Below are 24,803 nucleotides of genomic sequence, written 5' to 3' on the forward strand. Positions count from 1 at the left end.
CTTTAAGATCTTTCTCTTTAAGTTTTAAAATAATTTTGTTTTATTACCATCGTGCTAATGTGTTATTCCTTATTTGTAATTTAAGGTCATGAAAAAAAAATATTGGATATTACAGTATTGAAAATGTCATAGATAATAAAGACGTGTAATTATTTATTATTGTCTATATTTGTGCAGGAAAGAATGTGTGAGGGTACAAACTGCGAACAAAAAGAACGTATCTACATTTAAGCGAACTAAATATATTTCCATGACATAATAACCGATATGGGATGAGTTTATTGCCACACTCAGTTTATAAACACTAATCCTGGTTAGCCCCTTAACAGACAATAAAAAATGAGAACGCGGGTTGTCATGGATTTCATGCATTCATAAAAAAAATAAGACACCGCATTTCAGACGTGTCATTTTTTTTATTTTTGAAATCAATTAAACCAGTTCGATAAATGTATATAAGTTATATACAGTGTTTGAACAATTGTCCCCTAAAAAGCATGTCTTTGTATTCATGTAAGACGTGGTCTTTATGTAATTTCGTGCTCTAGCCCCACTTACCGTCAACGTACTTAAAACAAAGAAAAGAACGCCACAATTATATAACTGTTTAAAATCCTAAGCACCATCACCACTGACTAATTATGTAGGTCAAATGTCATTAGGCGAGCAGGTAACGCGAATCGTAAAGTTTTTAATTGTATAATTGTTATTTGGGTCCGCTATTATCCCGCCCGTGTCCGACCCAACTGTCCGTCCGAGCCGTTCTAAAAACAGTAACAATTTTTCCATTTCTCTCGTCAAAACAAAATCCACATGTGCACTCTTCTCCAACATCCCTTTTCAGATCTGTACATTATTCAGACGGTTCCCATTTCAAAATTGAAGGCATCGAAAATAAGAGTGTATAGTCATCATGTAAGCAATGGCCGTTTCATCCTTTGTATAACTACTAACGAAATATTAGTTTTGTAATTAAACTTAGTATTATTACATTTATGACGGCAAAAAAAATATTAAAGGGCGATATTTTGAAAAATGTAACTGATGATATTTAAGTGTATGTTTTATACAATTCAATTATGAGATAGCAAGCCTTCGCCAAAAGGCGAAACATCGCCACCGACAATTTTATACTGTAAAGCTCACTATCTATGTCACAAAATACTTCTCAGATAGATTCTCAGATGCGAGACTCCATTTATAGGGTTATATTTTTTACTTAAAATTTGCATTATGACAAAACTTTTTATAATCGGACTTTATCCACTAACACCTGAAATATTTGATCTACAATAAATAACTGCTGATACAGCTTTAAGTTATTTTTATTACTCTACTTTGAATTCATGTTTATCCTGCCCTTAAAAAAAGTAGTTTTTAAATAATATGATTTCTTTTTACTTACACTGACATATAGAGCTTGAATACAAATTTATTTATGAAACATTCTCGTAATAGTCATCTAAGCCGAGGCCAGGAGGTGCGCGTAAATAAATAACAAGCTTTGAACTGTGAAAATACTCCGCGTATAAAATAAAGCCATTTAAATCTAAACTAGTGTGCCATTCATTTCATGACTGGTGTTGAATAATTTTATTTGCCATATTTAACTTTTATATAATGAAAGTTACAACCGCACTATGGCTGTGTGAAGGTATTTGAAACGTAACCAGCTAATTAGAGATAGTTCCGACTCCCGCGAGTGTTAACGTATATTATCAAGGATTTATAAACGGGTTTGCGTGAGTCCTCAAAGCCCACGGTGTTCTTCTATTATGCAGTACTGTAACACTGGATAAATAGCAGGGAGCACCAATGCAAATGAACGTTTTTATGTCTCCCGGCGTTGTGCGGCGCGGCGCGATGCGACGCGTGGAGCGCGGCCCAGCACAGCGCGACCGTTGCCGTGGTGTATTCGTCTGGCGAGAATTAAACTGTGCGCCTGAAAAGGTTTAAGATGAATGAGAGCAGCTCGCTTACAATGCAACAACAGTTTAGAACAACTTATTCCCGTGGAGCGAATGTAAACAGTCTGGATTTTATCTAGGCAGCCGTGTTTTCGCAATGTTTTGTAGCCACAAAACCCTTTAATTTTCATTTTATTTGAGTTATAATTTAAAGCAGGCAACATTAATTATTGTAATAGCTTTACATGTAAATATTTTTAATATCAGTACGTAGAGGCGGTGTCGGTATTGATTCGTGATATTGGTCCTATATTTAGGGTTAGGGTGTACGATGTCTGAACCGTGTCTGAACAGGAAATGGCCCGCAGATGAGTTGCGCCACGCCGTATAGCTGTGTTTTGCTTATATTTGTGTGGTGTTGTTAGTAATTATTGAGTTACTTGTCATAGCAACGTAATTGGCTATCAAGTTATGAATCAGTGATGGCTAGGTGCAATAAATAAATGCATTTAAACCCGTTAACCGTGTTAAAAATGAATTCGATATCTTTTACGATACATAATAATGGTTTAATTAAAGCATTGGTTGAATAGCGGACATGGCGGGACGTGAACAGGGGCCCGTAGCCAAGAGGCCTTTCTACAATCCGTAACGTCAAAAGAAAACCAAAAACATATATATTATAATATACACATATTATAATGGTATAAGTTAATATAAAATATGTGGCATAAAGCCGTTGTGTTCCGCGCTCTATTTCGAGCGCCTACGTCGCGTCTCCTTCACACCCGTCTACTGTTAGACAAAAGCTTATTTTATCCTTACCTGTATATAATATTTATTATCAGTCCTATATTATATATACTGTCTCACTGCTGGGCACGGGCCTCCTCAACTATCGAGAGGGATAAGCTATAGATATATAGAATATTATATAGAATATAAGCCATAGATAAGATGGCCAAGTGCGGATTGGCAGGCTTCACGTACCCTTAAAATTCTTAGTGAAGATCTCAAGTATGCAGGTTTCTTCACAATATTTTCCTTCACTGTTAAAGCAAGCGATAATTCACAAAGAATACATACATAACTTTAGAAATGTCAGAGGTGTGTGCCCTTGCCCTTGGGTTTTGAACCTGCGGACATACTCCTCAGCAGTCCATTTCACTCCCAACTAAGCTAACGTCGCAATCCTTACATGTACATAATTATAATTTTAAGTATATCAATTGGGTGATTGGCACTTACAAATTAAGTAGGTAGTTGGTAAAAAGCGAGCAACAAATAAATAAAAAATAAATCTTATAGCTTTCTACTTTCTAGTGATCTTATAACTTATATGTAGTGTAGGTGGATCTAACTTTTTACTACAGCGAAAATACATTATCTATATAATTATAATATGTACTAGACATATTTATCTGACCACGAGGGTAGGGTAAATTAGGAATTCTAACCCCTTCTGCAGGATACCTAATAAAAAGGCATGGCGCTACCACGCCGTCATAGCAGGGCTCGAAAGATTAATATTTCGAGAAAAAAATTGCAAACTATTAATCGGTCTATCCGTGTGCCAAATTTCATCCAAATCTGTTCAATTGTTTCTGCTTTTATTTCTAACAAACATCAACTTTTTTCTTATACTTTTGCACTTATAATATAAGTAAGATAACATATAAGATAAGACCGCCTCGGTGGAGTGGCGTAGTTGTATTGCGTGCGGTCTGAGCAGGAGCAGCCGGGTCGAGTACAGTAATATTGCTTTTTTCTGCTCAGTGTCAGCCCGGAGTCTGGAATGCAAGATATGGCGATAGGTTCGCCCTCTATCACACATGGTACGGATCACATATGTCGAAAAGTGAGTGCGTTAGTAGCATATCTGCCTACACCTGCGAGGATAAAGGCGGGATGTATGGATGGTTTTGTATGATAAAAAAAAATTGCTAGATAAGTAGCGTCTAGGGATCAGATAAAAATGTATACCATTTTAGTCAGATTTCAGAAGTGCAACGGCTGCAATTGGTAGAACTGCTTAGTCACAATATATAATAAAATATTCCAAAAATATGTATGTATATATAAATTATACTTACTTCTGAATTTACCTGCCCTTTATGCTACTCCTGAGTGGATAGCACAAAACTCATAAAATCCAAGTAGCAGCATGTTTCGGGAACCGAAGAATGAACAATAATAAAAGAATTGCAATTGGAGACGAACTGTAACAAAGGAGTTTATAGAGGTATAAATTGAACGAGAGTACATTGTAAATGCCAAACATAAACTGTTGCATGTAGCGCGTTCAGTATAAGGTTTAATTTCACATTTACCGAATCAAACGCCGCCTGCCGTGAGTCGGCACGACGACTTTCGTGGAACTCAGGTCAGTGGGCTACCCCGGTCCCCATGAGTGAGACTGCATCGTACTTCGACATTATAGTTTTATACTTGCCTCTCTCTTCCTTACCTGCAAGTGTATACGGTTCACAGTTACGAATACAATAAAAAGAAGCCGATTAGTATTGGTGGAATCTTAATAAACATTTCCGTTTCGCCCTAACGTAAAGTTTTGTTCTTATCCTAGTATTTAACGCTTAGCTGACAGGAAAATACAATAAATTATACATTGAAGCGATGCCACTCTACTTGTCTTGATATATATTTAATATGATGGGCGTTGTAAATTTCTTGCCAAGTCTTTTATGATAAATGAGTTGGGAAGTGACAGTGACACGGCGCAGGTTGCACCCTCGGGCGCCGTCAGCTCTATGATAAAGACTCAATCACCCGATCCTGACGGGCCCAGAGACGCCGTTTGATGTATCGAATTTTGACTGCCAAATAAACTTTATTTAAGCGATAAGTCACACTCTACAAATATATAATTAGAATCTTTTGTTAAAAAGCTGCGTAACATAAAACAGCGCTTTACCTTTAAAGTTATCAAACAATAAGTTAAACGAAAATTTTAAACATATATGTTACCTTTTTATTAGGTACCGTTTTGATTTTTTTTGTCATTTTAACTCTTGGTTAATAACCCTTCAAAATGAGGAGCGAGGGACACTAGAACCGGATGATTTAAAATAAAATCGAATCTACCTATCCAAGTTTTTTCGATGTTACTAAATTATTTATCGACAGAGTTTAATAAATGAAATACGTTTTTATAATTGACTGTAAATATTAAAAAAAAAAACAATCTATTACTTAATAATGTTGGTATACATGGGAATAAGTTATAACTTAGATTAAATTTTAAGGAAAATATCCAATATTGAATTCGTCTATTTGCTGGAATAATTACAAATAATGATTGTGTGGTTTAAATGTTGTTAAATTAGTCCAAATTGGTGTTACGATTTATATATACGAGGATAGGCGCGCGCATTCAGTGCCAGTTGATGCGGTGGCGGTGGCGGCGAGGCGCGCGGGGCTTCGTCCTCGCCACTCGGCTCGCGGCGCCCTCGCGAGTCGCGACTCACTCAGTCAACGTCTGTTCTCGGAGAAGAGAGCGTGTCTCTCCACCCGGCCTAACGACGACTGCACTGCTAATCTAACAGATACATTGCATTTTTTAGGCTATAAAGGTGACATGCTATAATAAAACATTAAAATTTTATGAGAACTCTTGTTTCATGCAAGATAAACGCTTTTACAAGATCGGCTTCGAACTTGACCTGTGATTGTTTGGTTGAACTGTCAGTGCGCGTGTTGTGCTTTATCGATAACATAACCTATACCTATGATTTCAAGGGCACAAGACTTTTTGAGTTAGTGCTGTGTGTAATGTGCTGTTGGACTGTAAATAAAGCTTAAGCGTAGTTGGTCTCTAAGATATTAGTGGGCGTATTCGAAAGTTTGAAAATCGATTGGGTGACGTGCTTGCGTGGGTTTACGTTTACGTAATCTTTGTTTACCTTGGAAATATGCACTGTGCTGACTGCTCACTGTGATATTTCAATTTGACGTTTCTATGCATTGAACGCAATCACAACATCGGTAAGCCAATCACCATTTAATCACATAATTTATGACCTTTTTATTGACTGTTTACTTTTGCATTTACATTTTATTTTGTAAGTATTGTGTGTACATAAATCGACAGTTTGTTGTTTATGTTTCGTATTTAATTTCTAGTTGGCTTTTTACTTAGAGTAGATCATGCGGAAGAAATGTCAAATTACTAAACTTTGTATCTTAATAGTGAAAAATAGGAAGGCTTGACTTCCCTTTATTTACTTCTTTACCGTTGAGAGCAAAACCAAGAAAATAGCCATTTGAATAAAATTGGAAGCATGAACATTAAATAGCTAATTTTAAGTTGTAAGACTTTTACTGAAATTATAAATATAAGTATATTTAATACGAATATAAATATGTTATAAAAATTATAATCATAAATATGTATTTAATATAACGCTTAAATTATAACTATATCGCAATTTTAGTCAAAATAAATATCCATTTGCCATAAAAAAAACTGTCACAATACTTATTTGAGCAAAATAAACCCAATTGTATTTTAATATTTTTAATAAGAAATACCTTGATGACCCTATAAAAACAAATATAGATTTAATAAATAAAACAACAAACCGACGTTATTTTTATTAGTGACTAAACTTGATGTGTTGACATAGTTTCAATTTGTAAGTTTCTATTCTACTATTCTAAATCACTAAAGCATTATGTTTCCCCAGTATCCCCTATTATTGACATGGGTTATGTTAAGAGCTTAACTAAAGCCCAAATTAAAATTTAAGTTAATCATTTAAGTTCGGATGTTCCTAACAAAGAGGAAAATGTGTTTGTTACAAATTTTATGCTAATTTCGCTATGTAAAAATTGAATCTATGGTTATTTAGTAATAAGAACAGAGTAAGTTTAAAATTACACTTGAAGTCTAAATTCAAAAGTACTATGAATACTTAAGAACCTATGAAAAAAAAACAAATAAAGTAATGTTACTTATAAAAGCTAAATATTCGTAATTATTTCAGCTTTTTTTTATTTTAGCTTTTTAAATATTTTTTTAACAAAGGAAAGCCCTTGATTAGATGAAAGAAACGCATGCCGTATTAGTTAATAGTGTAGGTAAAACAATCAAAGTATGTAAAGAAATTACAAAATACTTATAATAGTTAGGTAACATTATACTTTTCATAATATAGATTCAATACGTATTCATCATTTTAATGTCAAATCCATTAAAATTTATGTCCTATTATTTTGATAAACAGACGGATTCGACAGCTTAATAACCGTATTGCATTCAGAAAGTTTATCTGGGCAACTTCTGCCAGAAAATATTAACGAGAGATTTACTTAATCAATATTGTTGGGACTATTTCACCAAGTTTTATTTTTAACATGGTCTCTAAAATATTCGAAGGGATGGGATTCGGGAACGTCAAGAATGTTAATAAAATGAATACTTTTATTGTAATATATTTCTCTTAAACTCTACTGTCCCTTTGATTCCGAACCCCTTAGAAACAACTTGACCAGTTCTGTATAAAAACTACAATAAAAACAGGTTTAATAAAACGTGAAGAAAGGAGGAAAGATTGTTGGCAAACGACCGTTACAATCCGTTATGCGTCATGTATTATACAATAAATAAAGTTGGAATCGAAATTTTATCAATAAAGATAGGACTAGGAGCGTAGAGAAAGCAACGAGTTTACACACCGTTCTTTCAGAGGCGTGCTTACATATTTCATGAGCGGTGGTCGCTGCCACAATGGCGTCGCGATGAGGTCGTCTGGCGGATACCGCTTACCTTTGGCTCTTCCATTACATGCATGTAACTTGGAGTATCTATTTTACCGCACGGACCAAGTTTAATTGAAATGAACATGCTTTCCAGTTCACCAAAGTTGTTATTGTGAACAATGAAAATCTTTTTCGAAATTAAAACAAAACTAATTAAGTATCTTCCTAATCATATTCGTAATCAGGTTTTTTTAAAGAAATGATGTAATGTTGTCACTATAATTTCCTTCGTTAAGGGAATAAAAAGTAGATATTATACCTACTTGTTGTTGATTAGGAAACTAGTAACTGAATGATAGAATAGGTTTGAGTGAAATAAAGTTACTTAACGCCCAAGTAATATCAAGCCTATGCTTACGCGTAATCTATATCCCTTTTACTACACAGGCCCTTTAATGCGTGTAACCGGAATCAAATTAATACTTCAGGGGTAGAAATTCAAACCGAAATTGCCTCAAGACATACGTATAGGTACTCAGCGTGCCAGGAACCGAAATAGCTTTTAAGGGCATCATTAGTCTCAGGGGAAATTACAATGAATTACAAAGCGTAACAGACCTAACGCTCGCATGTGAGTACAGCATGAATATAGATCCTCGGAATAAAGAAAATAATTATGCCCTAATTACAATGATTTACAGATCACTATCGCTAAAATCAACAACTTTGATTGAAAACAAACAGGCCTACGATAAAATAGATTGCGTGTTTGCGTAATTTTCTGTTTGGAGTTAAATTTTACGATGTTTGTGAGTACGAGTACATTTTAAAATCGGTCACAACGCAAAGAAGTACGTCAGTCAATTGGGAAGTCTGTTTGTATTCAAAAGGGTGTAATTGGCACAAGCAAGCTTACACTACCCGATAATATCATATAAAAGTTTTACTATGATTACGCAAATTGTATAAATTTAAACGACCTCAACTGCAACAAGAAGGTTCGCAACTTGTATATACAAATTACGTAATACATTTTAATGGTTGTATTAATTCTTAATGACGCCACTCTCGCGTTGGCGTTGTGGTTAATGTGCATCAAATGTAAAGTTAAATAAAATCTTACATTAATTTCTGTGTGATACATGCATACACGCCGGATGTTACTTCAATCACGTGACTAGCGAAATTCTTTCGAGTATTACTAAAATTACATTACCCACATTTATCTAAATAATATGCGTTCAACTATAATTGTTTGTATAAATTTATATTCATTAACGCAGTAAACTTGTATTTATGGAGTAGTAAATAAAAAATTAAAGCCTCTGCGCCATTCGTGTGGTTGGATTTTGTTTCGAGGCTCTTGCAAAGGTATTTTGCAGTAACATGCGGAGGCTATAGAGAAATTTTTGTTTAGGCCTTTTACAAGGCACGCACTTATAAATATTTAAAAATAAATGTACATTCCTGATAAATGTTCTTCTGTTTCAAAATCACAGTGAGCGTTTTGAAACTTTTTAATATCGGCTACTGGTCCATTTTATTGGTCTCAATTAAAATACTACATAGATGTTATAATGTTGCACAAAATATTTTTTATAATGGCCTAGATTTATTTTATATATCCACCATGATTGCACTTAATGGTCTAAAGGGATACTTAGGTAACTTTACGGATTGAATTATTCATGGCGTTTATTCAATAAATTTTGAATTAAAAGCTTGTATATTGTAATGTAACGCCAATGGCAATACATAACTTTGATTAAAACAAACAACTTCGTACAACGTCGGCGTATACCTTGGAAATTGTATTGTATTGTAGTTGTTGTCGAATAATATTTACCATAAAGAATACGAATATAAACATACTTTATACTCTTTGAAACCAAGTACCTATATGAAGTCAAGGTCCGCTGATCTTAATTACATTAAAATTAACAGGTCAAAGTTTAATTAGTTTTCACGCGACTTCATTTTCGTAAATAGGTAGTTAGGAAGGTCGAGGTTACACTCATTAGGTATTTCTATTTAACATAGGTAAATGCATGAACCCTTTCTTACCCTACTTATGGATAGTTTTTAAATTTTATATTATACTAACTCTTGCTCTCGGCTTCCCTCGCGTGAAGGAGTTTTCCGGGATAAAAGTCTCGCTATATATTTTCCCGTGATAGAAAATTGCCTAACCTTTCCAGTGTCTTAAACTATAGCCATACCAAATTTGATAAAAATCCGTTCAGTAGATTTCGACAAAATCGATAACATACAGACAGAATAGGGCTCTTTGTTTTATAATATGTATTAGAATTGATTGTAGTATGTATTATATTATTATAAGTTACACACAGTCTCCTGTCTCATTCGCACACTTATTTTTCTGAGATTTTGTAAAATTTGCTATTTTTTTTCATGAAAACCTTCTCCTGCCAACAACGAATATTAAAGAGAGATTTATCCAATTTGGTGCAATCGCTTGGAAGTTATGCGCGTAGAAACATTTCGGTGATTAATTTTTATTAATATAGATGTAGATAAGCGATAAGTGCCGGTAGAGCTACTCCATATTCTGTGCTGTACGTCTCTTAGATGTTATGTGTAGGTAAACTAGCAATGTACTCTGTCCGAAGTGATCTCAACGTGATGATCTCATTACAATTGCGTACTATGTGTATATCCTAACTCCCAAGCGACGTTGTAGAGAAACTTCTTCGCTCAATACCTTTGGATTAATCATATTATATGGATGAAACAAAGAATTTTACTTAAGTTAGTATCTACACACAATATTGTTATGAACTATGAACTTCCAACATATATATGTAGGTATCTGACATATTGACGCGGAACAAAGGAAAGTAAGGACATGTGATATGAAATAGGCTTATATGAATGACCAAACCAACCTTAGAGGAGGACATACATATATTTTTCTTTTTTTTTCGAAATTGCAAAGACGTCCTCTTTGAAGTAAGTACTTATTTCTTTAATACCTACCTAAGACACTTCATAGCTGAAAAGAGTAATTTTGTTTGTAGTACCCACATGACGTAATGCGGCCATTGAACTGAAAATAAATCGTGATTTATTTATAAATCTGTGTAAAGCTGTTTCTAAACAATTGACGTCATCGTAAGAATCACACAATTAAACACCCAAGATGTTAATAGCTATTTCTATCGATTACGTCGCCTCTCGGTTAACGATTTAATGTTGTTTCAATAAAAATTATAATCTTCTACAATTTAGCTCTCGACAAACAGTTTCAATAGGGGACCGGACAAATTTTCAGAAGGCGTTTTAAATTGATCATTGTGGATATAAATAGCCAAGAAAAATAGTATTTTGCACAAATAAAGCTTAAAAAGTACATAAAACCATGCCTAAATGTTAAATACCTATAATTCCCGCGCAAACGCTACATTATGTCATTTCGTCTCGTGTGACGTCATACGTGGATAAAGCAACTTGACAAGTCTTGTCATTTGAACAGTGATTCAATAATGCCAGATTAGGGTTATTTACCCTAGATTTAGGGTAAAACTGAATCAGCAGGGTATTTTTTTTATGGTAATTTTGGGGTAATTCTACGAGTTAAGGTATTAAAGCTATTGTTTCACGGTATTGTAATAAATATTGAGCTTAGAGAAAGATGTTTCCTACAAAAATTGTAGGCCATGAAACAATTATAATTTTTATTCAATACAATTTTCGTGTACAGCTAGTTGTTCCTAATAAAATGAGATAATTAAATTAATAATTATTGTAGTGGAAGTGAAGAAAGAAGTGGCGTCTGCATAGATAAGGATATAGAAAAAAAAGTACCGAATTATTTATGATTGGTTTAAGGGTAAAATTTTAAATTCCAAATAATCCTGGGGTAAAGAGAAATTATGATCTGGCAACACTGCATAGACCGTGTTAATCTCAGGCAATCTCAGGTTACTGTGTAACAACCAGAATTCTATATAAATAAATATTCCATTCCATATCATGTGGCAGCTAAAACATAAATAAATACATCTCATAACCATAACCTCCCTGGGTGTACAAATGATTTAATTAATTGAAATATTCATCGATTTATTTTAAACCGAAACACTATTTTTATTTACTTATATCAAAGTGATCCTCACAGAACTAAATCGGTGAGTCTGCAGACATTCCGTCGTAGGTTCGTCTTGCTAACTGCAACCACTTTATTCGTATATCTGCTTTTCGTGGTACATCAATAAATAATTTGTTTGGTAAAGATATTGAAGTATTATTACATTCAGGTACGACGCACCAACGATATTTTTTGCGGTCTATTATGATTAACGATTAAACAATCTGTAAACGTTAAGCTGGAAGATAGTAACAACGTCCCGTATAAATTAATATAAATTATTAGAGCAGTTCTGTGTCAAAAAACACCTTTAAAGCATTAAAATAACACAACGCGGTATGACATCCAGATGACGTCTGTTTGTTTACATTTTACCCACGTGTGACGTCATGCGCCGTGATTGGTGTTTCATTTGCCGTAAAGAATAGACTAAAAATATTATAATTATTGTATTTTATTTATTGATTTAAAAATACAAATCACAATTCTTTTACAAAACCAAATATGAGATAATATTTTTAATATTACAAACTTTACTTTAAACTGAATTTCAGATTTTTTGGTAATACCTGTCCGGTCCCCTATTAATAACCCTATATTATATTAAAAGGCTATAATGAAATAGTTAACTAGACTAGCTTGAACACTTGTTAACCCTATCTCTTATAAATTACACCTCGTTTACTTTCTATTTACTTACGTAACATTCAATATGAAACGCCGTAACTACGTGACTTTAAATTAACACATCTGCAGGAATGTATCTAGAACGAAATGAGGCGGACCGGAACTGGCGGCTGCACTCGACCGAGCACATCTCAAGGTCGCATAACACCCGCCTAAACACGCCACAAAACACCTTTATCATATTTTATGAACGTTTCATTTAGTTACGAGTGCAATATACACTATTTTGCTCTTTAAATTTGGTAACAGACTTGTCCAAAGCGGAGTTTTATTTTACTTTTAAATGTGAAACTTCGTGAAGATATTTGAATGTTTGTTAGAAGTTATTGCAAACGGTTCAATGAATTTGTATTATTTTGACATACTACACCCAGTCTTAAATGTGACTATGGCTATGATAAAGTGTGCAGAGAGACTTTAAATGAAAAATAATACAGGTAAGTAGTTAGTTTCATGTCATTGATAAAGCAGTGTCAGATATTTTCTATAAAACTGCTTCATTTATCAGTAATAGTTTTAAAAACCATATCTTATTCTATGTTATTTAAGATACCATTTTATTCGCTTTTAAGTATATAATAGGGTATGGTAGAGTCGGTAGAGTTGTGTAATGGCGTGAGTGAATTGTAATTTTGTTGATAAATGCGCATGACATTCATTTAAAAGACGTGGTTTCTATGACTAGATAAGCAGCTGGCTATTATGAAGTAACATTAAAGGTTACGCATTCTCACAAGCGTTAAAAACTGGTTATGTCGCATAATATATTATTTGTAAGCAATAGTAAAATATTTTTATAATAAAACTTTAAAACTAGTAGCGAAACGTATAATAGTAGCAATTATTTAGCAATTTACTATATCGTTGACTAAATCTAGACTAGAATTGCTGTTTTGACGTTATCAATCAGCGTATCGGATAACGGCGCGGTCAGCGTCTCTCTGCAACTCTTTATTATGGAAAACGAGCGCAGCCACGCCGCGCCGCCATCATTTATCAACACTATAGTGATTGCACTGTTTCATGACAAACGCACCAGCGACGAAACTTTCCCCAACAATACTGCAGTTAAATATGTAGTTAATGAACTTACCGCTATCTTGTTTATGTTTTACGCCTATTCATAAACAAAAAATATGGAAATCGAAAGAAAAAAATATTCTTTCAAATTAATGTTTGTAAGTGGTCGCGTGACTGTTGACGATTGTAGCGAGATTTCTCTGCAAAAACAAGATTGTTTCAAATCACGGGTATTACGCGAATAGCGCCGAAATAATTTTTCTTTTTTGTCAATTCTTAGTTATTTAAAAAAATGCCGGTCGAACATGCGATGAGAACGTAATACACTTCCTGAATAAAAATATTGTGTAAATTCTTACTTTTTAGGTGAATACGAATTAGGGAAAAATTGTATGGTTGATAATAAAACGTGTAACGAAGGTGAAAGTTTTGCGCGTGGTGTTGACTTGAGCGTTGTTAGTAGGAGCGTGTTACGGTAATACCAATTGTCAGGACCCAGATCACGTCACTGCCGCCGCCGCGTTCACAATGATAAACTATTTGCTGACCTTGCTCTTTAAATTTCTTTAGCTCCTTTACATCTGTGATATAGTATTTGAAATCTCGACATTTTTTATTTTTTATACTTATTATAACATACCCTTTCTATAAGTTAGCAAGCCTAATTTTTGTGCTAAATATAGGTATCTATCAGTTACAAGCAGATCCAATTAACGTCGTAAATCAAAATTATTAGTGGAAAGGTATTTATTCGTCATTATTATTGCATTGGCAATCATTACAAAGGTTCAAAAAGCGACCTCAACTGATAGTTGAGATAATTTGTGCGCGGTGCTCGATCAGCCTCGTTTATGCCGCTTGTAATTTCACTGGTGCGGCGCGGCGGGCTTTCTTGTTGATAAGATTTTTTTTTTGGAAAAGAAACAACCTAAGTTTCGTTGAATCCGGTCACGGCGACATTCAGAGCGCGATGTGCGTATCAAGTATCGATCTGGTGAGCGGCTCAGCTGCGTCGCCCCACATTTTACGCTCGTTGCCAATCGCAACGAACACGTTCGCTTTGGTAAGCTTTGCTCTCGCCGGCCCATCGTGGTTCAAGTATTTATGGATCAAAACAATCAATACAAACAGAACACGCGACGCTATTTGTACCCTAAAAATGGACCTCCTATATTTTATTGTTCCAATACAGTCATCAATTTGGATTGCAGAGACTAATGGTTTGCGTGTGCAGATTTAAAAGTAGTGAATTTTATCATATACAGTAATAAATAACGTCTTATTAGATCATAAGTTAGTTGTTAGAAAAACAACTTTGAGTAGTAATAGGTAATGCTAATCGTATTGAGTATGATCGCTGTACTGGTTCTTTCGTAATACCAGATGTTCGCTGACTCACTGCAAGTAGGTGGCAGTCCTTGCTGTGACTTAATCAGTTCCCTTTATTATTCTAACGATCACATCATGTTCCTTTAATTGATTGTGCAAAGAGCCACGAGTTCATTTATTTCGAAATTTTCATGTTCAACTGTTCTACATATGAGTGAAATTAGAGTGTGTATTAATAGCCGCAATGTACTCGTATTATATTACTGCGTACATTAATGATATCATCCTTGTTGTCTCCTCGCTATTCATGAGTACATCGGTGCTCATTTCGCAAATACATGGTAATGACTACTTAATCTAGTTTCTGCAATTGAACAAATCGCTCGCGATTATGTCTATCACACAAACGTCTGCGTTTGCTCGAGAAGACCGTGAGAAACATTACAGGCAAATTAACTTTCCGTGATTACTGTCACGCAAGAAAGAATATGCAGTAAACTGTACATTAACTTTTTCTTGTATTTGTTACGTGTTGGTCATGATTGGCAGTATTAATCAATTACCACTAAAAAGTTTCACGTACCTTAGCGATTATTGTAGTTGCATTTGGGCCATTGAACCAACAGAATAAAGAATGGGGCATACAGAATACGAAAAACCCGTGATTAGGTAAGTTTAAAAAATTAAGTTTTTTTTGCACATGTTTCGTTCGCGCTAAAGCGCCGAAATAAGAATCCATCTCTGTATATTTCGAAGATAAAAGAGAACCATAGCATATACTCTAATAGACTAATTTAGGATTTGGTGTATCTACTGCCTATGTTGCAAAATATCGTTAAAATCTATAAACCAAACATAAGAATTATTGAAACATCGTCAGGTGGTATTGGTTAAGTATCACAGTAGGAAGTAAAATGAATGAGTATTGATGGACGTGGCTTGTCCTATTAGTGAGTTGTCAGTTACTATTATAATCAATATTCCCAATCCTGTCACTGCACCGCCTGGACTGCACGGTTGTGCGTGGCCCGAGCTGTAAGTGGATAAAGTCGTGCTGTCACGATCGCTCAGTTCGGATGAAATAGATTTGACAGATACTTGGATCATGGATAAAAGTATTTTAAAAGCGTGCTGGGCCGGCCCGACGGTGCTCAATCAAAGAGGATTTGGACTGCCTATTTTACAATTATTTGGAGATCAATAAAAATTTACTGCAGCGAACTAAATTAAGACATTAACTGATAAGTAGAAAGATATTAGCTAACTTTATTGAAATAAGGCTGAGAGATATACCTTGGCTTTGATTTTATAAGTTAAGACCGTCGCGATATCATTTCAACGAATGTAATTTACGGCGTAGATCTTCCACTTTTTTTTTTCAATACCAATAAAAATTAAGCCACGTATTTTTGGTGAGGTGTCAATGGTTTATCGTATGGATTTTATGGCGCGTCAAACGATCGGCACGGCACAGTAGCGTAAATTACGTTGAGCTGTAGCGAGACCTACTGACATACAATTAAAAGAACCTAATAAATAAAATGTAAGCACCTAATGCTTCGATATTATGAAGTTCTTGCAATGAATTGAAAAGGGGTATCAATAAAAACGATTCCTGAGTCCTCTATGCATCCGGATTGAATCTGCTGATAAGAGCGCGGGTACCGGAGCTGGCAGGATCACAGAGACAATCGGCCCAAGCGAATAATGGCTCTATTGTTTGAACGCCTTTAATTAATATCGATCGCGATGACGTACGAGTTACATGTAACAAATTGGAGTGGAACTGCTTTTTGCCAATATTTGCGACTAACGTAGCGGCTAATGCTGAACTAACAACATTTGTGCACTTATTTTTATGTACCTAAGTATTAACTATAACAGCTTATTCGTCCAAATCCGGAGTCTGCTTTAATATCTTGACATATATCTCTCCTTTAATATGCAATTTATCAAGTTAAAGTTTGGATGTTAAAAAAGAGTTCCATATTGCGTCAATACAAAACCGTGTGATTTAAGTCTTATCTTATTATTAATTTAAAACAGATAAATTAATCAATGATTAGTCCTACTATCTTAATATTGTTTTATAATCGTGATAGTTTGTGAAGATATTAGTTTCTTTGTTCAATGTTAACGCGCAAACCCTTGAATAAATTAGAATTAACATAGGTACACAGATAGAAGAAACCCTGAATTAAGGTATAGGACTTAAGCTACCTTTTACGGAGTTACAGTGGGAAGTATTTCGGGAAAATAATTTCATGCGGGACGGGTCACGACCATTAGCTAGTGATATATAAATAACTGCGCACTGTTTTTGTTTTTCAAAGAACAGTAAAAAATGTTAACGTCTTATTTCTTACTCGTATATTTTGTCTGCATTGAACTTAGGATCCGGTTCATCCATTTTGTCTGGATAAAAAAGAGCTCTTAACACATACGTTTGTTGTGTATGCAAACATGTTGGTTGACAACAAATAAGGCGAGCCAAGGTCTCGGCGTGACCGGTGATATCATGCTATCGGCAGTGATTAATTTATTCCAATTGCACAGGTAAATCACTGGTATAACACTTTTTTAGTAGCGTTATAATTTTGTGTAGCAGTATTGTTCTATGAGCATTTGCTGTGTCAGACTCGCATTACACATAATTTTGTATTCTGTGCCTGTTGTCATTGTTAAAAGCATCTGCGCGTCGAGGATCTCTCCTTTTTTATTTCGTGTAACTAAATTAGTTTTTGTGGTTACTTTGGTATTTCAGTCGATGATGCCTAGATTACATCATATGCGATTTCCTACATGGTTTGTTATTATTCGTCGTCGATTTTTTAAATTTTATTTGTCGATTTCTTCTTCAATAATTGGTTACCATATGCCACAGAAAAAGAACGAAAATACTTTATTACCTTTAGTAGAATTGCTCCATAAAAACAATTAAATACAAACTGAAATGTTTGTGACATTTAGTGCTTACCATAATTATATACTGACGATGAAAGGCTTTTTCCGAGTTATATTAGATTACAAAATGGTTTACTGCATATTTCGCAAAAAATAATATCCGAATCATTTAGCCCAATTTTTTATTCCATGAGATGGGTAAGCAAATCCGCCTTTCTCGGCGTTTTACCTTTTTCAATCTCTTCAATTTATGTTCCACAACGCTGTTGGTCCGGAAATGACTAATAAAAATATCGCAGCCCACATTTGCGGATTATTGATTATATTTCCGTCAGTCTGAGCAGAGTTCCCCATACAGCAAGCGCGAAACGTTTATTGAAAGGCTTTAGCGAGGGGTATTCACATGCTGTTTGACAAATTGCGGCTGATCCGCGCTGGTGATGGTTCGAGCCGCGCTCCATACTGTACGCTACTGCAACGCTCGTCACTGACAGTAATGATTAACCCGCCAGTCGACCCGTTGGACCTGATTTCTGGTATCATTATATTTATCAGCAGCGTAATGACTTCGATAGCCTTTTTGCGATTTGCCTACACGTATTATAGTGAAATGGCTGGGTAAATATACTAAAAAAGGCGTTGATGGCGTCGTTTATTAGTAACTTAATGACGTCTTGTTGCGTTGTTTATTTTTTAAATTAACGCGTTTAAATATGGTTTTGATTTTTACTGGTAATTATTCGTAATAATAGTAGTTGTATAAATACTTCGTCATATTTTTTGAATATTATGTTAAAGTTAAAAAGTGTTGGATACACTCATCATAAGTTATGAACAATCGTTGCAATTTAGCAAACAAGAGGTAATAATGTTTAATTTTATTTTATCTGCATTGAGATGTTTCGTTTTGCTTGCGGTTCTAACTCAAGGAAAATGTACAGAGCATACTCGTATGTAAATCAAAAGATTAAACAGTTTTGCTTCGTTGATTCTTTACGTCACAAAGAAGAACGTGAGAATTTTATATACATCGTACATTTTAATATACCTAACATGTATGTGCTTATCGTGTAATAAGGCAAAATGTCTCGAAAGAATCCATTTCAATACAACCTTGTGGATATTCATCAGTAATATATGCCTTTCAATTTGTAAGTAAGATTATTTTATTTTGTTCTTATTTTTTTTGTTTATGCTTCTATAAACAAATAAGTACCTAGTATATAGTAGTATAATCTATTTTACCAACCCTATCGATGATAGTAGTATAAATCATCCTTCTGGATGAAAAAGTGAGTTGTGTAAGTCATATAAACGACTCAAAAAAATTCAATGTATAGTACAATCAAGTATACTTGAATTACTGTTTCAAACGGCTTAACACAACAACATCTCTCTTGGGCTTAAAAGATGTTAACATTCTTTACAATTTTCAAATTTGCATAATTAAGATAGTATATTTTACACCGGACGCGCTAGTCGACTAGTTTATTATCTGTGGTCATAATAATATACACCAGTGTTGGACATAATCGGCAGTAGTAAGTACTTAAGCCGGAACGAATCATCCTCGCAGACAAGTGTTGTACAAAGCTATTACACTCTTTAGTTCGCTTAGTAACCTACAATTTACGTAATTATGTTACAAATGCAGTTCAATCTCATAAAATGCTTACTAATTTCTTTTTAGGTATGAAAGGGAATTGCGTACATATGAGGGCAAAGATTCGCGAACTGAATAATAAAGGATACCGTTGTGCTTGTGGAGCGGAGGTCACGTCCGCGAGGCCGCCTGTGCAGCAGTTCGACGGCCCGACCGCGCCGGGAGTCGGGACTCGCATTGCAACTGACACGTCCTAACAATAACAAAACAACGCAAACCGTGTGACCGTCGCACATAAATCGGCCATGTCGAAAGGAAAGTTATCGCAACATCAATTAGCAATTAAAGTATCGGTGATTATGCACTTAAACATGCCATGTCGTGAATATTAAGTTGGAAAGTATATTATAGTGGTGATCTTTAATTAAATTGATGCGTTGTGGTTACAAACAATGATCTAAGTGTAGCTGCGGTCAATAACGCGCACAGATATATCAGTATTACCGAGGAATGTCGCATCACATCACGCACTGACAGAAATCAATGTATGTTTTTGTAAGACTATCACGTTTAATTAGCTATGTGTGCGGTAATATGCAATTAATAACCACATTCATTAAACATCACACTACCTTGAGTTCACATTATTATGCATTGTATGAAGATGGTACAAGTAGTTAATACTTCAAAACAATTTGCATCGTTATAGATTAAACTTCTATTTTTAATTTATAATGATGCAAATCATTTAAATTATAATATGTGTAACTGAAGAGCGTATTTTATTCAAGCAAATCATTCTAAGATTATAACTTCCCAATCGGCTCTGCTTATACAAAAGGTGAAAGAACCGCAGCACCACATTTAGAAACATCACGGATTGAAAGCACTACAATGCCAACTCAATCTTAAACTGTGACTTGTGTACTTGTAATATGCGATTAATTTCGCACTCTTGCGTACTAGTTTACAACAAAATTAATGTACGTGCACCTGCAGTTTACATAATAACTACTCATGAGTACATCCGTATAGCAGCATTTCTTAGACGTGGTGAACCATTTAATTCCTGCCGGCTCAGCAGACAGATACAAAAAAATACAACGCCAATTATACTGTTGTGTAGCGGGGTCATCGATTGTTTATTACTTTTTGTGCCGGATGTTTCCAATACACTATTTGTATTCCATGTTTATTTTTATATTGCTACTGGTCAAACAATATGTCAAACATATCCGTTGTGGAATAATAGTTATTAGTATATTGTGTTCCTTAATTCAACACATCACTGTTGATCTGTATGTTTTAGAAAGCATTTACTTTTCACTTTGTGGGGATTTATAGACTCAAGTGCAGGCCAGCCGTGGTGTCTGGTGTCATCGCGACTTTCTAGTGATAGTTCTAGTTGGTGCAGCCGGGCCGCTGCCTCTCCTGACCGCATGTTGAATTGCGCCCAATGAGACCAGTGTAAAATGACACCATGACTATTTAAAAATATCTCTAACTTTACGCTCTAAAATTGTGTCGATCAAAATTGAAAGAAAACAATTCCTTATAATATACAATATTTCATGTTTACTACGGTATTTTTTAATTTAAGTATTATTATCATAATATTATGTTACACTATTCAATTTGCTTTTGCTTGCTTAAATCACCGTAACCTCAGAGTACCGTATATTTTTACTGTGTAACTATTTTCGCTTATAATAATATTATAATGTGTTGCCCCGAATGTTTCTTTTATTTTAAAAATAATATGTACTTATTTTTGTTAATCGATTATGAAGAAAGGTTGTGCTAAAACAGATAGTAACTAGCAATGCAGGCGATGATTTGATAAAATATTTTTTAGGATATGATGCATTAAATATACCGTGTTTATTAGCAGTACTTAAAGTGGACACATGTGTACTTTAAGTGTATCTATTATGTTTGATCTTGGATACGGTTGTCACCTGTGACTAGTTTTATCTTTTGAGATAAATAAATCACTCGAGGTCAGTGAACTCAAAGTGGAAAAGCATAAATTAGACTCGGATGTTAGTCACGGTGAAAATATCGAAAGTGCCTCGTTTTAGAAAGAGCCATCAATAGTTCAGCTCGATGCTTTCAAAGGCTCTGTAAGAGCCAATAATCTACTTTTATTGCGGCCATTTCTGTGGAGTCGTGGTTCGCACTTCGCGGATTCGGTTTGTGGTGCATCCGATGTGACATCTTGCGACTTCCGTGGTATAATAAATGTTTTTACAGCGAGTTCACATGGGAACACTTACGCTTTCGCCCGATACAATTAATTACTGATGTTATTCAACACGTGGTGCATTATTTTACGCTTGGCGTGCCCGTCGCTCTTCCGGCGAAGCTGTGCCGCGCCGGGGCATACGCACGCGGCACAGTACACGGCACTGCCTGTGTTCCACAGCCGTGACTCCGCTCTCTAAGTCGAAATATTATCCACACGATTCTGACATTTTTAGCTCACCGGCTGCCACTTGCATCACACGACTTTGAAATGCCGCGCTTGTGACGCGTGTCGCAATATTGTTTATACTGTAACTTTAACCTGACCCTTTTATAGAAAGTTGTTATAGAAGTGTTAAAATTTCGACTAGAGTGCACATGTGATATATAAAACTGGATGATGTTGAACTCTCGTGAGATAAACGATCCTACGTTAAGACATTGCTCGACCATCATAAAAACAGTTACAAGCACGGTTTTCTATTGCTGTAATATAGGAAGGCTTTGTTTATTCACCTAGCACAAATAAGCAAAATGTATAATATTGATCCATATATCAAAAGTGCATTATAATAGACGCGTGCCGGAAACGTTCGCAGTCCGCACTTACTTACGTACTTGTGAGACCACCTTTACGCTGTCACTGTCGTTTACGGTGAACGTAATCGAACCAGTGTTTTTTTTATTGCAGATCTCATGTTGTAACGATGTGAGCACAATAATCGTAAAAACCGGCCCCCTTGTTGAGAAGTACGGAAACTGTCCGCACGGTGATAAAGGAAAATGCATTACTTCCCTGCGAGGGCGAAAGGGGAGTTTTCCTTAAAAGAGCCCTTCAAAATGGCGGGCCTGGTCATTAATGTTCAGCTTAGGAGCTGCCCAAAATTTTAAAACTCTATGTTTAACTTCGTTGTTACTGAGTGTCTTATCTCGACACAATGCGTTACAAGCGAAGAGAAGATAAGGATAAGATGCTCAAGATATCTTTTCCTTATTAAACTGGATGTAATTCAATTTGATATTTTTTTATTTCATAATTTTGGACGCTAGTAAATATTTAATTAATGGAAGTGTGCATTGGCTACATAAATGGCGAACAAAGTTCAACTTATTTAAGCACAGGCCATCCATATTTTAACAATGTTGAGGAAATTGCTAAGTAAAATAATTTAGAGAACGACATAAGTAATTAGTTTAGTTCATTCATGTTATTTTATTAATCTTGGAGATATTCTAATTTATAAAATTGCATATTCCCGTCATATTATCGTCGTTTATACAGATTGGTAATCGTTTGCGTTCTAGTTTCACTAGGAAGTTGCCCTGACTTCCTTGTGCGGTCGTTTATTACCATTCAGAGCAGTCTTGGTTTTGTTAAAAAGAGATAAAGAAAGTCGTATATTATGATTATACCAAGGTACTGTTTACTTCGTATTACCGTTGTAAAAAGACTTGAAACTGTCTCGCGTTATAAATGACATGGAAAAAGTAATTTTCAAAGTAAAGTAGAACAATAAATTGTGCACGCAGTATGTCGCTGTTTGGCAAACTTACCACCTACATAGAGCCAGTCGGCACTCGGCACAGAGGGCGTTATATATTCTGGGGTAAAGAGCAGCGCGAAGCCACTAACGTCGTCGCACACCTGTCGTTTCTGCTTTATCTCTTCGAACCTTGTGATCTACACACCTTGTGTCATATTGTTGAACATGTTGTGCTTTGTAGACATGAATTAACGCGATTGTTATAGATAATTTACAATTGTTTATATCTTGATAGTATAACCTCTTACTAGAAGTGTGGTTCCCTGTCGCGAAAGTATAACAGCAATAATGATTTATAAGCTACTGTAAATCGTATCTTACGTTCTATATATACATAAAAATGAACAATAGATTTCAACGTATTTTAACAATTACATTTGTTTTGACAGACAAGCAAGATGAGATAAGTATTTAAGCTAGTTTTATTTTTTCCGTTCAGAAATTAATAACTTTATATCGCAAATTAACAATTAAAATATTTAAATTGTGTGAAGTTTCTCTATCGACACTTACACTATAATGGTATTAGTACTATCAAGCGGTTAGTAATTCCATAATCCAATAAGTGTTGTATTGCGGCATTATCGGAGATGTGCGAGGTAAATACGTTAATGCGATATACATTACGTTGGGCTCGTCGAGACGTACTCGCTCGCATTAACCACGCTTGTCAACTACGTTACACTATGAAATGACTTATTTATCTCGACATGTACAATTGGCACTTGCGGACAGTAATGTTCTATCAATTTTCACAAATGAAATAATTGAATGAATAGAAACTGATTATGTATAAATAAGTACATCTTCCGATGTTGTAGTATATCTTTCACGCGGTTGATATTGCGTGTGTTGCCATGTTTTATATAACTATTTTATGTATCATCTGTCACATTTAGGAAGTAATAACGCAACGGAAAATGGGGTAAACAGGTCGAGTTGGGCAATATAGTATGCTATCCCTCCGTATGGGTTGCATTATCGTAGACGTTAGCTGACATACAAACACGCTCCGTGAAAAATATTACACGAACGTTGTCTTAATTTATGGTAATGATAAGCATTCCAATTGCTTTCGTTCTGTAAATGTATATGATAATCAAAATAATGGCCACAGTTGTACGTTTGTGTTGAACGTCTTAGTTACAGTAATTAGTATAAACTGGCTTGAATATTGCAGCCGCGGTGTGGAACGAGCCGATACAAGCTGATTGTTCTCTTTAGTATGCGTTATTGTTTTCCGCCGTTTCCTAATTACACTTCATTGCACGTACTTGCATTGAATATATAAATATTTTACATGTAGGTAAGTTTTATTTGCAAACCGTACTACCGTTTACCAACAAAATAATATATATCTATAGCGAAAGGTAGGTGTAGCAGGAGTCTGTCCAGACGCGGGGCTCTCACCCCAAGCGTTTAGAGCCGAACTCACGTCGATAGGAGAAACTTTTCGAGGGGATGGGAGGGGGCGGCAAGGAGGGACGTGACAAGTTTTTATTATGAACACAATCAGGACCTGTGGAGGCCACGTTCGATCCACGTGACTGTTTAGTGGTTTTGTAAATGCGTGTGGCCCATATACGTAAACGTGTTACCTATGCGTGTATACAACTATTTGATTGAACACATTAATACAAATTGCGTCAACAAAACAGAATAGATGAATTACTGAGCTTGTTAATAGGCGTTAACAGCTGCGTGAGCCGTCGCGTATCTGTGCGAAAGTGGTTAACGGT

At 35.1% G+C, this 24,803-nt stretch overlaps 1 protein-coding gene and 1 long non-coding RNA gene across 4 annotated transcripts in view; one reads left to right on the forward strand and one right to left on the reverse strand.

Annotated features, from left to right (window-relative positions):
* Window positions 1-1,565: 1,565 nt before the first annotated feature.
* LOC115451289 lies at window positions 1,566-5,352 on the reverse strand. The gene is made up of 4 exons (XR_003939356.2): window positions 5,268-5,352; window positions 4,238-4,374; window positions 4,001-4,126; window positions 1,566-1,942 (listed from the first exon to the last, which is right to left on the reverse strand). It is a non-coding gene; the product is annotated as an uncharacterized LOC115451289 (long non-coding RNA).
* Window positions 5,353-5,437: 85 nt separating this feature from the next.
* Window positions 5,438-24,803, forward strand: part of LOC115451286 — a 115,057-nt gene continuing 95,691 nt past the window's right edge. For 2 of the 3 annotated variants that reach the window (XM_037441973.1, XM_037441975.1), the window contains exon 1: window positions 5,438-5,909. The gene's annotated coding sequence lies outside the window, so the exon portion shown is untranslated. The remainder of the gene's footprint in view (window positions 5,910-24,803) is intronic. The other variant, XM_037441974.1, reaches the window with a different exon arrangement.

The sequence above is a fragment of the Manduca sexta genome, chromosome 23, assembly GCF_014839805.1.
Source record: "Manduca sexta isolate Smith_Timp_Sample1 chromosome 23, JHU_Msex_v1.0, whole genome shotgun sequence".
NCBI lineage: Eukaryota > Metazoa > Arthropoda > Insecta > Lepidoptera > Sphingidae > Manduca > Manduca sexta.